The sequence below is a fragment of the Talpa occidentalis genome, unplaced genomic scaffold (genome assembly GCF_014898055.3).
Source record: "Talpa occidentalis isolate TD23 unplaced genomic scaffold, MPIMG_talOcc4v2.1 talOcc4.7, whole genome shotgun sequence".
In the NCBI taxonomy this organism is placed as follows: domain Eukaryota; kingdom Metazoa; phylum Chordata; class Mammalia; order Eulipotyphla; family Talpidae; genus Talpa; species Talpa occidentalis.
Genome location: NW_023605083.1, coordinates 69,517,292 through 69,529,272, shown reverse-complemented (window position 1 = coordinate 69,529,272; position 11,981 = coordinate 69,517,292).

Below are 11,981 nucleotides of genomic sequence, written 5' to 3'. Positions count from 1 at the left end.
TTGTGATAGGACCCTGCATAGTTTCAGGATGGGGACTCACCTTGCTGGAAAGACCAACCCTGCTATTAAAGATTTGGGGACAGGCTGACCTCTGGGATCAGTCTGGGGACTGAATTTAGTCACTTGTCAAGTGAGTCCATCAGCCATGCCTGCATAATGAAACCCTAGTAAAAGGATGACCCCCCATTCAGTTGATTAAGCCAGTGATGTGCCAAAAGAGTGAGTGGCATGCCTTGGGTCAATGGAGAGAGGACATGAAATTTCTATACTCTGAACCCTTCCAAACCTCATCCTGTAACAGGATGGTCCCCAGGGAAAGGGAAGGTTCCAGGTTCTCTGCTCTACCCAAGGAAGGGTGGAACTGAGCTGGCAGGAGGAAAAGCTAGAGAGGAGACTTTAGAAAGGAAGAAGGAGGGGCAGAGTAAGAAGGAGACTTGCAAGAGGCACATGGAGCAGAGACATGTGAAGAAGCTGTGCTTGCTTCTTGGCCTTGGACTTGTACCAGGGACTTGAAGGTCATGGAAGGAAACACTTGAAATAGTCAGAGGTGAGAGACACATGGGGAGGTTAAACATGACAGCTTTTATCTCACTTTTTTGATTTTGCTCTTCTACTTATGGCTTTTTCTGTCCCATTCCTATGGGTCCTCACCAGAAGATGCCTTAGACTTGTCACAAGCTTTTGGGCCTCAGTGGCCCTGCTTTTGGCCAACCCTGTTTGACTGCGCATTTACCCACAATTGGATAGGTCACTTTGGGTACTTGATTTGGAAACTATTCTTTCCTTTCTTTTCTCTTGATTGCACACGAATTGTATGAAACTTCCTTTCCACTACAGATCTTACACACTAGAGTATATTTTGTCTTGATGTGGTGGAACAGAACCTGTTTAGAGCAGACAGGTTTGGGAGTTCTGGTAACAATACTGCCCAGTAACAATCCTGTGTATGGGTCTCATGATTTGTATCTTTTATAATAAAACTATAGTTATAAGGATAGTCCTTTACTGAGTCATGTGAGTCATTTTATTGAGATATTGAGGCTAAGGGAATAGTAACTAAAAGCTACAGAAATTATAGCCACTTGGTCAAAAATGTGGGTGGTCTGGGAACTCACTGATTTTTGACAAGTTTCTGAAGTCATGGAAATTTTATTGGAAACTATGCTCTTAACTTGTGAAATGTGTTCTAACTCAGAGTAGTTAGTGTCAGAATTGCATTGCAGTATTGCAGATGTTAAGTGTTGTATTCCTGGGTAAACTAATTCTACCTCCTTATAAAAATTTATCCTTTTAAAATATCACAAGATTCATTTTGCTAGTATTTATTATTTATTAAGTAATTTCTTATGTACATTCATGAGAGATATTAGTTCATTTTTATTTTTTGTTTGATTTCTTTGAATGGTTTTGATGTCAGGACAATGCTGTATTCACAAAACAGCTTGGGATGTATTATCTCTTTTTGTATTCATCTAAAGTGTTTGTGTAGGGCCTCCCTGGTGGAGCAGTGGTTGAGCGCTGGGTTGCGAAGCTGCCCGCGGCCTCTGTGGCGCCGGTTCGATCCCCGGCTGCTCCCCGGCCACCAGAGGAGGGTCCCACATGGCGCGCAGACCTCTCCTGCCGCCCGCTGCTCCCCTCAGCAGTGTATTTCGGTCCTTCTGCCTGTTCTGCTCCCCGCTCTGGCTCTGGTGAATTCTCTCACCCTCCCGAACTTCTGACTGTACCCAGTGCATGTATAAACAAAACAGACAAACAAATAAATAAATAAATAAATAAAGCATGCCTCTAAAAAAAAAAAAAAAAAAAAAATAAAGTGTTTGTGTAAAACTGGTATTATCTCTTCCTTACATATTTGGTTGACTTCACCCTTAAAGTCACTTGGGGCTGGAATTGTTTGCATAAGACTGTTTTTAAGTATGCATTGAATAACATTGATAGATACAGTGTTTCAATTATCACTGGAACAGCATTCAGTGAACCTTGGAAGTGAATGTATCCAAGTGCTTAATACATTTCATCTTATTTTCAAATTTTTTGTCATCAAATTGTTGTGGTGTGATATTCTCTTATTATTCATTTAATGTCTATAGGGTCTATAATGATGTTTCCTTTTTCATTCTTGTTATTGGTTATTTATGTCTTTCTCTATTCGGTTAAATCTGGCTAGAGAGTCATCAGATTTTTCATTCCCCAAATCAAATTTTTGTCCCACTGATTTTCCTCAATTGTTTACCTGATTTCTAATTCTTTGAGCTCCATTCTTATCACGAATGTTTATTTTTTTTTCTACTTACATTAGATTCCATTTGCTTTTCTTCACCTGCACAGTCTCCTGTGGCTGGCATTATGTAGAAAGAGCATCATTCTTTTCTTAAATAAGTATATGATGATAAATATTGTTATAAACTAAGCATTGGTTTACTTGTATCCCATCATTTTGTAATGTTATGCTTTTTTTATCTTCACTCATTTCAGAAGGTCTTGTAACTTCCTTTGTGGATGTTTGTTTGTTGTTTTTTTTTTTTTTAGATCCATGGGTTATTCAGATGTATGTCATTTAATTTTGAAAATTTGAGATTTTTTTTAGAAAGCATTCAGCTTTCTGACTTCTGGTTTAATTCCACTTTGTTTAGAGAATGTACTGTGTAAATTTTTTCATCATTTCAATTTCATTTGGATTTTTGCAATGTCTACAGTGTTATCTAGCACTGCATTTTTACTTGAAAGAATATTTTGCTGTTGTCTTATGCTCTAAAAATGCCAGTTAGGTCAAATTTGCTGATAGTATTGTTCAGGTGTTCAAAATTCTTCCAAATATTTTTACCTATATTTTTAAACAATTATTGAAAAGCACAGATAAATCCCAAATATAATGTGGTATTCTCTGCTTTTTGTTTCATTTCTATCAGATTTTACTTCATGCTTTTTGAGAATTTATATTGTATATACATTTTGATTTATTTTTTTGATGAATCATCACTTTCATTTTTATGAAATACCTATCTGTATTCCTGATATTGCTTTTTTAAAGTCTAGTTCAATTGATTATTAATATAGATCTACAGATTTCTTTTTATTTTTAATGTTAGTGTGGTACACAATTTTTTCATTCTTTTATCTTATCTTTGGCCTTATATTTAAGTTATATTTATAAGCATCATATAGGTAAGAGTTGCTATGTTTTATATAGTTTGATTATTATGTCTTTTATTTATACTTTTTATGATTAATTTAATTATTGCTATGGATTGATTTCTGGCTATTATTCTGCTGTTTGCTTTCAATTTATATAATCTATTCTTTTTTATTTTTTTTTCTTATTTACTTTCCAAACATCTTGTATTAATTGAGTATTTTCTGTGGTACTATTTTGTTTCTAATGGGTGATTGTCAGCTAATTCTCTGGTATTTTTTTAGCGGTCAGTTACTTTATGGTATGTATCTTAACTTGCTATGCTCTATCTTCAAGTACTATTACATCAAATCATATAGTATATAGAAAACTTATAATAGCTTATATTCAACTCCTGTATTCTGGTTTTCATATATTTTTACTTCTGCAATTATTACAACTACCATAAACCCTGCTAACATTTTTTTTTTTTAAAGAAACAGTCATCCTTCAACAATATTTAAAAATTAGGAGTATGTCTTATATGACCAACATGTTTAATTTTGGGGTACTCTTCTTGTGTGGATCCAATTTTCCAGCTGGCTCATGTTCCTTGTGTTTGAAGGACTACTTTTAACATTTTTACTGTAAATTTGTTGGAGCAAACAAGCACAGATTTTGTTAGTTCTCAAGTCTTTTTTTTTCCTCTTTCATTTTTTTAAATTATATTCTCATTGGTGATAAAATTCTAGCTTGATGGTGCTTACCTGTGGCTCTTTAAAACTGTGGTTCCATTGTCTTCTGATCCTCATGCTTCTGGCACTGTAATTCTTATCTTTCTTGAGAGTAATATGTCTTTGTTTTCTGACTGCTTTTAATACTTTTCTATTTATTATTGGTTTTTAGTAATTTGACTCTAGTATGCCCAGATGTGATGTCCAACATTTCTTCTGCTTTGGATTTTCTGCTGTCTTGCTACCCCACTTCTTGTATCCTGATTATACACATATACCCTCCTGATTATAGATATATTGTCCCAGAGATTATTGTACCTTATTCATCTTTGTTCTCTCCTTTTTGTAACTTTTTATTGCTTCAGTTTGGATAACTCTGATTGCTATATTTTAAGTTCACTGGTCTTCGTTTTTTTTGTTTTTTTTTTTTTTTTTTTTTTTTGGTTGATGTCATACTGTCCTTTTTCCTTTCTAAATATTGTGATTTTAGATCTAGAGCTTAGATCTTTGTCTTTTAAAATCTTACATTTTGGTTATCATCATGTTCATGTTACTTCTATTTCCAAAACATATTGAATATGTTTATAATCATTGTTTTGAGTTTCTTGCATTGCAATTTAAGTATCCACATTGTAGATCCAGTTCTATTAATTAGACTTTATTCTGGTTATAATCAGTTTCCTGATGGTTTATATGTCTGGTAATGCTTTATTAAATGCTAGGCACTATAAATTTGTATCATTGGATGCTGAATATTTTATATAATTGATATCAGGTTTATGTCATATATTCCTATTTTCTGGCAAACATTATTGAGAATCCATTTGATTATTTGAAGACTGACTGTTAAAATTTGTTGTTATGAGTTACCCAAAGCATCATTTATTATGAGACTAATTTAATTACATTCTTGAGACAATGCCTTTATAGATATTTGACTGACTACTCACATATTACCCCCCTTTGAACCACTGAAATTATTCTGCCTACTGCCTTTTGAGAATTCTTTCTTTGGTCTCAGTTAATTTCACCACACATATTTGCAGGCCATCCTTAGACAAAGACTTGAGAGGAATCTATGCAGATTTCTGGAGTTAGTTATGTAATTCCCTTCTTTCTGGTACTATATCTTGCAAATTATAGTTATGTTGACTCACTTGGACTACAATGTCCATCTTCTCAACTTGGTGAAAGTTCAAAACCATAATTCATGCCTTGAGGTATGACCTGGGAAATGCCACTTGCAGTGATTGGACATAATCTTGGCATTCACCTTGCAACCTGACATTTCTTGTTGTTCAAAGTCTTATCTTGAACTTATTTTTTTTTATTTTGTCTTATTTTCTAATTTTAAAAGATAATTGCAGTAGTGGTTAATACTTCATAGGCAGATGTAAAAGTATTATCCATGCATTTTGAAAGGAATCACATCTGTTGGCTTTCAGATTTTTTTCCTCACATATTACACATTCTCCCTAGCACATTAAATGTTATTCAACAATCTAATTTTAGATTCTTTGAAGTAGCATATGACTATTGAGGCAACACATTGTAGTTGGATATATAAGTAATTTCATCACCAAAATAATGCCATTGTACATCTTTAAAAAAAAATAATAACTGAAAGTATCACTGGGTACAGTCAAAATACAGTACTAGAAAAAAGTGTCATAGAATCTTTGACGAGGGTATTCATTACCAGAAATTAGACTTTTCAGCTGGCTTGACCTCGAGATCTGAAACAGAGAAATATAACAAATAGTGTGAAATGCCATCAAAGGGAACATTTTTGGTGGGGGAAGCTTATCCACTCGACTTCTTTTTGGAAGAATCTTGAGCAATAGCTGCATATATTGCATGAGATGGCTTTCATGTTATGAGAAAAGGAGGGAGATACAGGAAACTATATGCTTTATTAATTTTATTTTATTTTATTTTTTTAAAGATTTATCTATTTATTTATACAAGCACTGGGTATAGTCAGAAGTGCAGGAGGGTGAGAGAATTCATCAGAGCCAGAGCGGGGAACAGAATAGGCAGAGTGACAAAATACACTGCTGAGGGGAGAAGTGTGCATGGCAGGAGAGGTCTGTAGTGCCATGTGGGACACTCGCTAGTGGTCGGGGATTGAACCGGCACTGCAGAGGCTCCAGGCAGCCTTGCAGCCCAGCGCTCAACCACTGTGCCACCAGGGGAGGCCCACTTTATTAATTTTAAAAGTTACCTTCTAAGGCATGATCTTACAATATAATTATTTTATTCACTGTCATTGTCTTCCTCATCAAAACTTAGAGCAATTTTTTTAGACTTATTTTATTTATACAAGAACTGGGGTACAGATCAGAGGTGTGGGAGGTTGAGAGAATTCACCAGAGACAGATCGGGGAGCAGAACAGGCAGACAGACTGAAGACACTGCTGAGGGGAGCAGTGGGTGAGACAGCAGAGGTCTGCCGCGCCATTTGGGTATCTCCCTGGCTGGCTGGGAATCGAACCCACGCTGCAGAGGCTGCGGAGGCTGCAGACAGCTTCACAGCATGGCACAAAACCAGCTGTGCCACCGGGGAGGCTCCAACTTAGAACAATTTTAAAGGACTTTTTTTTCTATTGATGAAACAATGGTTTATAATATTATATGGGTTTCATGGGTACAACATTATAAATCACCATCTGTATATACCACCTTATGTTCACCACCAAAACACTTAATTTCATTCTTCACCCTACAAGTGACCCTTTTAAAACAGTGGTTTTAGCCTCCCTGGTGGCTCAGCGGTTGAGCGCTGGGCTGTGAAGCTGCCAGCAGCCTCTGCAGCACCGTTTTAATCCCTGGCGCAGGCGAGCATCCCACATGGTGCAACAGACCTCTCCTGCAGTGCCTGCTGCTCCCCTCAGCAGTGTATTTCATCAGTCTGTCTGTTCTGTTCCCCGCTCTGGCTCTGGTGAATTCTCCTACCCTCCCACGCTTCTGACTGTACCCAGTGCTTTTATAAATAAATACATCTTTTTTAAAAAAATAAAATAAAACTGGTTTTAGTAACACTTTTGATAGTGCCTCCCTACCTGTAAGCATGGACTAAATATGGAATAAATACACACTCTATACACGTAGCACATGTATCCATAAGTGTTATACATTGCTGGGCCTCCCCGATGGCGCAGCAGTTGAACAGTATACTTCCTCAGTCTGCCTGTTCTGCTCTCCATTCTGACGCTGGTGAATTCTCTCACCCTCCCGCACTTCTGACTGTACCCAGTGCTTGTATAAATAAATAAATAAATAAATCTTTTAAAAAATGTTATACATTGCTACACATATATAGTATATTTTTCATCACTAATATTTTCTTCTCAAAACTCATAGTGGGTTATCTTTGCTTGTCAAAGACACAATTTTACCCACCTTGAAGATCACTACTTCTCAAATATAAAATAGTATATGTATGACATAAGCAGGCAAGGTAACTAATTTATTGAGTTCATATATGACAACTCAAAAAGTCATAAAATTATTATTCACATTTTATACATAAGGAAGCTGAGGTTTAGAGAACAAAATGACTTAGCATATAAGGTAAATAGAAGAGTCCAATCTAAATATAAGTCTCCTCATTCTGGATCTAATTAACTTTGCTTTACACCACTGTGTCCCATCCTTTGAATAATGATACTTCATCTGATATCTATAAACAATATCACCAATCAGCCTAAAAAATACCATTAACTCAAAATCCTTCATAATATGATTAAAATCTTAGTTTCCAAAACAAATCACATAAGATATTTTATTAAATTAATACTATTTAATGATGATAATATCAATAGTAACAACATTTGCATATACAGAGATGGCAATTAATCCTGTGTTTCTATATCATTTGGGCTTAATGCTTTCTCTCATATTAGGTATAAGGTCAGTGGGAATTAACTTTTCATTTTCAGTTAATGAGGGGGGGTTTAAGAGAAGGAGTATGCTTTAGAAAATGACATGGACATGAGCTAGAAGGAAGGAGGGAGAGCATTTGGAGAATAGAGCATGGGAAGTCCCAAATCCAGCTTCTAAAGACCAAGTAATCATACAGAGCAGACAGTGAAAGACTAGACTAGATTCAGTCACTGACCTAGAGATGAAATTCTCCATTTTCCATTATCGACTCGGCCAGAAATCCACTCCCCCTGGAGTCATACTTAGCCAACTTGCTATCTCCCTTACCCTGCCTGGTTCATAAACACAAATATAGGCATGGAGGTGCACAGCCCCAGCACTCTCTTCCCAAAGGGCAAACTATTTTTGTACAGCATCAAGCAGAGTGCAGGGGGTAGAAATGGTTGTAGTAAATAAAATAACAATATTAAATCCTGTTCACAGACCTGTGAGTGATGGGTAAAGGGAGATAAGAAGAGAAGATGAAGAATCAGAACTGAGAATCGTCAGCCCACTGGCTATAGTAAATACATTTTAGAGAGGTACAATTTGGTATAGGAAAAAGAGCATGGGTTTGACATAGAAAGCCCTGCGTTTATTCTTCCAGTTCTACCCTTTCCTGTAGCTATTTTTTAGTACAGCACCTCCACTTTCCTTGGCCTCAGTAAGCTGACATTTCAATTGGGAATGCAATTATTGATGTTACCATGAGTTGTATCTGGATTATGTTACATTATCAATGTGAGAATGAACATGAGAATGTTTAGTAAACAGGTATTATTTACCTTTTACTCATTCTTCAGAGTCATGGTTTAGCCACTCTTCCCTCTCAGGACCTTATCATTTTATTACTTTCAACTAAAGTGACCCTTCCTGCTCTGAAAATTCTTTGGGATAGTTAAAAGCCACATTATAAAGAGCAACATGAAACCGATGGAATTCATTATAACATCACTGAATCTGAACAAGTAACCAGTATAAGTATTATTATAAATACCTGACATTCCTTTTCCATACAAACTATTTAATATATGTGTTCATTGTGCACTCACTGAACATAGCAGCTCAGACTACCCACGTTTCAGTTTCTCAAGCACATCTAGTTGCTCCCACTTCCAAGAACTGGTACCAAAGAAAACAATTTTCCTCCTCTCACCAAACTGGATGCTTTTCTCAGGATGCTCTTGAATGGTGACAACCAACTGCTCTGTGGTCTGGGGAAGACTCCATAATACCAACTCAGTGCTGTAATTTTAATCATTCTAACAATCATCCTGATAACTGAGATTCAAACATCAGATTGACATGGACGGAGTGTAGGACCATTCAAGGTCATTTTAGCCCTGATTGAAGTACCCAGGGATACTTTTAAAGCCACCTTCAAGCTTTCAGATAAGTAAAGCTGAGAAGAGAGTGGACAGACCAGATTAGAAACACCATTGCTGTCCTTTTCTTCTCTGATAATGTTCAAAAGCTGGCATGCTGTTGGATTCCAAGAGATTCTTTTTGTGCAGTGAGAATGTAGATATGCCCAAGTGTGTGAGACTCTTGCTCAGTCTACCATATCCTAAATTTGGCAGATTCACTAAGGCATGGAGGATTATGTGGTTTAAATTGGATGAGAATAGTAATGGTTGATAAAAATTTCATCAACAACAGCCAAAAAATCAGAACCAAAAGTAAAACACAGACTCCCTCATCTACCAACTCAATAACATTTTATCTCCAGCCTTTAGATTAAACCAAAGATCTCTTAGAACCAGAACCATCTCAACTGAATCTGTTAATCCTAAAAATTCATAGCTATTAATTTGATGGAGGGGTTTGGAAAATGCCCTTGGATTTCCAAAAGCACAAAAGTCTTGGCAGAGGGCTGGATTTCCCTGTGTTTAGGTGGAGGCCTGTGGGAGGGCCCAGATCTATGATAATGTAGTAGGTAGTCCAGACTCCTAATCTTATCCAAGTAGATAGCGATTTCCCAGGAGACAGATGTTTGTGCAATGAATTCTGGGCACAAATAGGATCACCACTTAGAGGGGTATTTGTTTGCAGAGCAGAGATGCCGTTCACATTCCACTAGAGTCCTGGAAGGCAATGGAATCAGTGCAGCCCCCCAGGCTCACATTCAACCTGGTTTGAGCTTGTGATGACCAGATCTGATGAACTATTCTGACTTGAAAATGATGCATGCTGCAAGTGCTTGAAAATGGGCTAGAAAAAGTCCTCCCTGCCTTTTCCTAGTCCACCAGCTGCATTTTATGAAAACAGTAAGAGGAGCAAGGAAGTAGGTCTGATTCTAGCTCACTGATTGAGGGACTTTGTGGCGAGTCTTGTCCATAGAATAGCAATGGGAAATGAGGGCCCCTTGCCCATTGAACCCCTTGGCTGCCTTCAATGATTTGCAGAGAGAACTGGATATACCCTGGCCCACTCTGGGTGTCCTGTTGGATTTGGGAAACCAGCCAGTGCTGAAACTCCTTGGTTCATTTCAGTGTACAAGATAACAATAAATTAAAAAAAAAAAAAAGTATCTTGTGTCTTTCTCATATTTTTTTTTAATTTAAAGATTTATTTATTTATTTATACAAGCAGTGGGTGCAGTCAGAAGTGTGGGAGGGTGAGAGAATTCACCAGAGTGGGGAACAGAACAGGCAGACTGACGAAATACACTGCTGAGGGGAGCAGTGGGCACAGCAGGAGAGGTCTGTCGCACCATGTGGGACAATTGCCGGCGGCCGGGGATTGAACCGGTGCTACAGAGGCTGCAGGATGCTTCACAGCCCAGTGCTCAACTGCTGTGCCACCAGGGGAGGCCCTATCTTTCTCGTATTCTTGACCTTCCTCACTGTATGTAGTAAAAATGGTATTATATACAGGGAATATTTTCTATTGTCTGCCTATATGTCATAATCCAACTCGGAGTTTTGCTTGGTTAAAGGTACAAGCCAAAATACTATTTAGATATTCATTATGTCTAGGAATTTCTAATATCTTTGTGCGCAGAAAGAAAAAAAAAAAAAAAACAGATTGGATTAGGTGTTAGTTAGCATAGGTGTGTTGATTTTTTTCCCACAGTCAAGAGCATGAATTTACTAAGAGCACATTCTGTGGTAGGTAGTGCTCTGGGTTCTGCATTTTAATCCTGATCTGCCATTTACAGACCAGCTTTGAGCCTTCTTACCCTGACAACTAATGACTCCCTCTGATTTGGTCATATAGTATATTGAGAGTAAAGTGTGCCAGATATTATGCCAAGCACTACTACTTTTAATCTTTTTTCAGTTCTGTGCTCTTTATATTATTGGTCCAATTTTACATTGGAGGAAAGTGAGATGCAGGCCCAATGAAACTAATCACAGAAGTAGGATTTGGATGTAAATTCATCTGCCTGCAAAGATTATATTCTTTTTTTTAAGATTTATTTATTTATTTATACAAGCACTGGGTATAGTCAGAAGCATGGGAGGGTGAGAGAATTCACCAGAGACAGAGCAGGGAGCAGAACAGGCAGACAGACGGAGGATACTGCTGAGGGGAGCAGCGGGTGCAGCAGGAGAGATCTGCACGCCATGTGGGACCCTTGCCGGTGGCCAGGGATGGAACTGGCGCTGCAGAGGCTGTAGGCAGCCTCGCGGCCCAGCGCTCAACCGCTGTGCCACCAGGGGAGGCCCAATGATTATATTCTTTATCATTATGTCAAAGACTTTTATCACTACTCGGAACTATTTTCCTATAACATTGTATTATGACAACTCTAATTTCATATGTTAAACCTAACCCTAAATAACTCCTTGGGGTCTTAGGAGCTTTGTAACTATTACCAACTAGCTTTTAGAAGGTTGAAAATGATCTGATAGGATAGAAAGTGGATCATTATTATCCTTAAGCAGGTTCATCAGAGCCACGTATTGGATGGGATTCTGTTGCTATAGAGCTAAGACCTGAGCATCATGGTTTGTGCTGCACCTGTTCCTGGTCTCTAGCTCCTAGATATGATGCAGCAGAGTTTCATACTACAGTTAGATCCCAAGTATACACCAGCAATCATGGTCTTCATGGCTGGCAGGCATGGATGGTACTTTGAGATGTTTCCACTCAATATTCTCCAAAATAAGACTTACAGGGATTAAATAATATCAATGGGGTCTTTAGTATTAGGGGTCTCCATTTTAATAGAACATATAATAACAAAACTATATATATTTCAATTA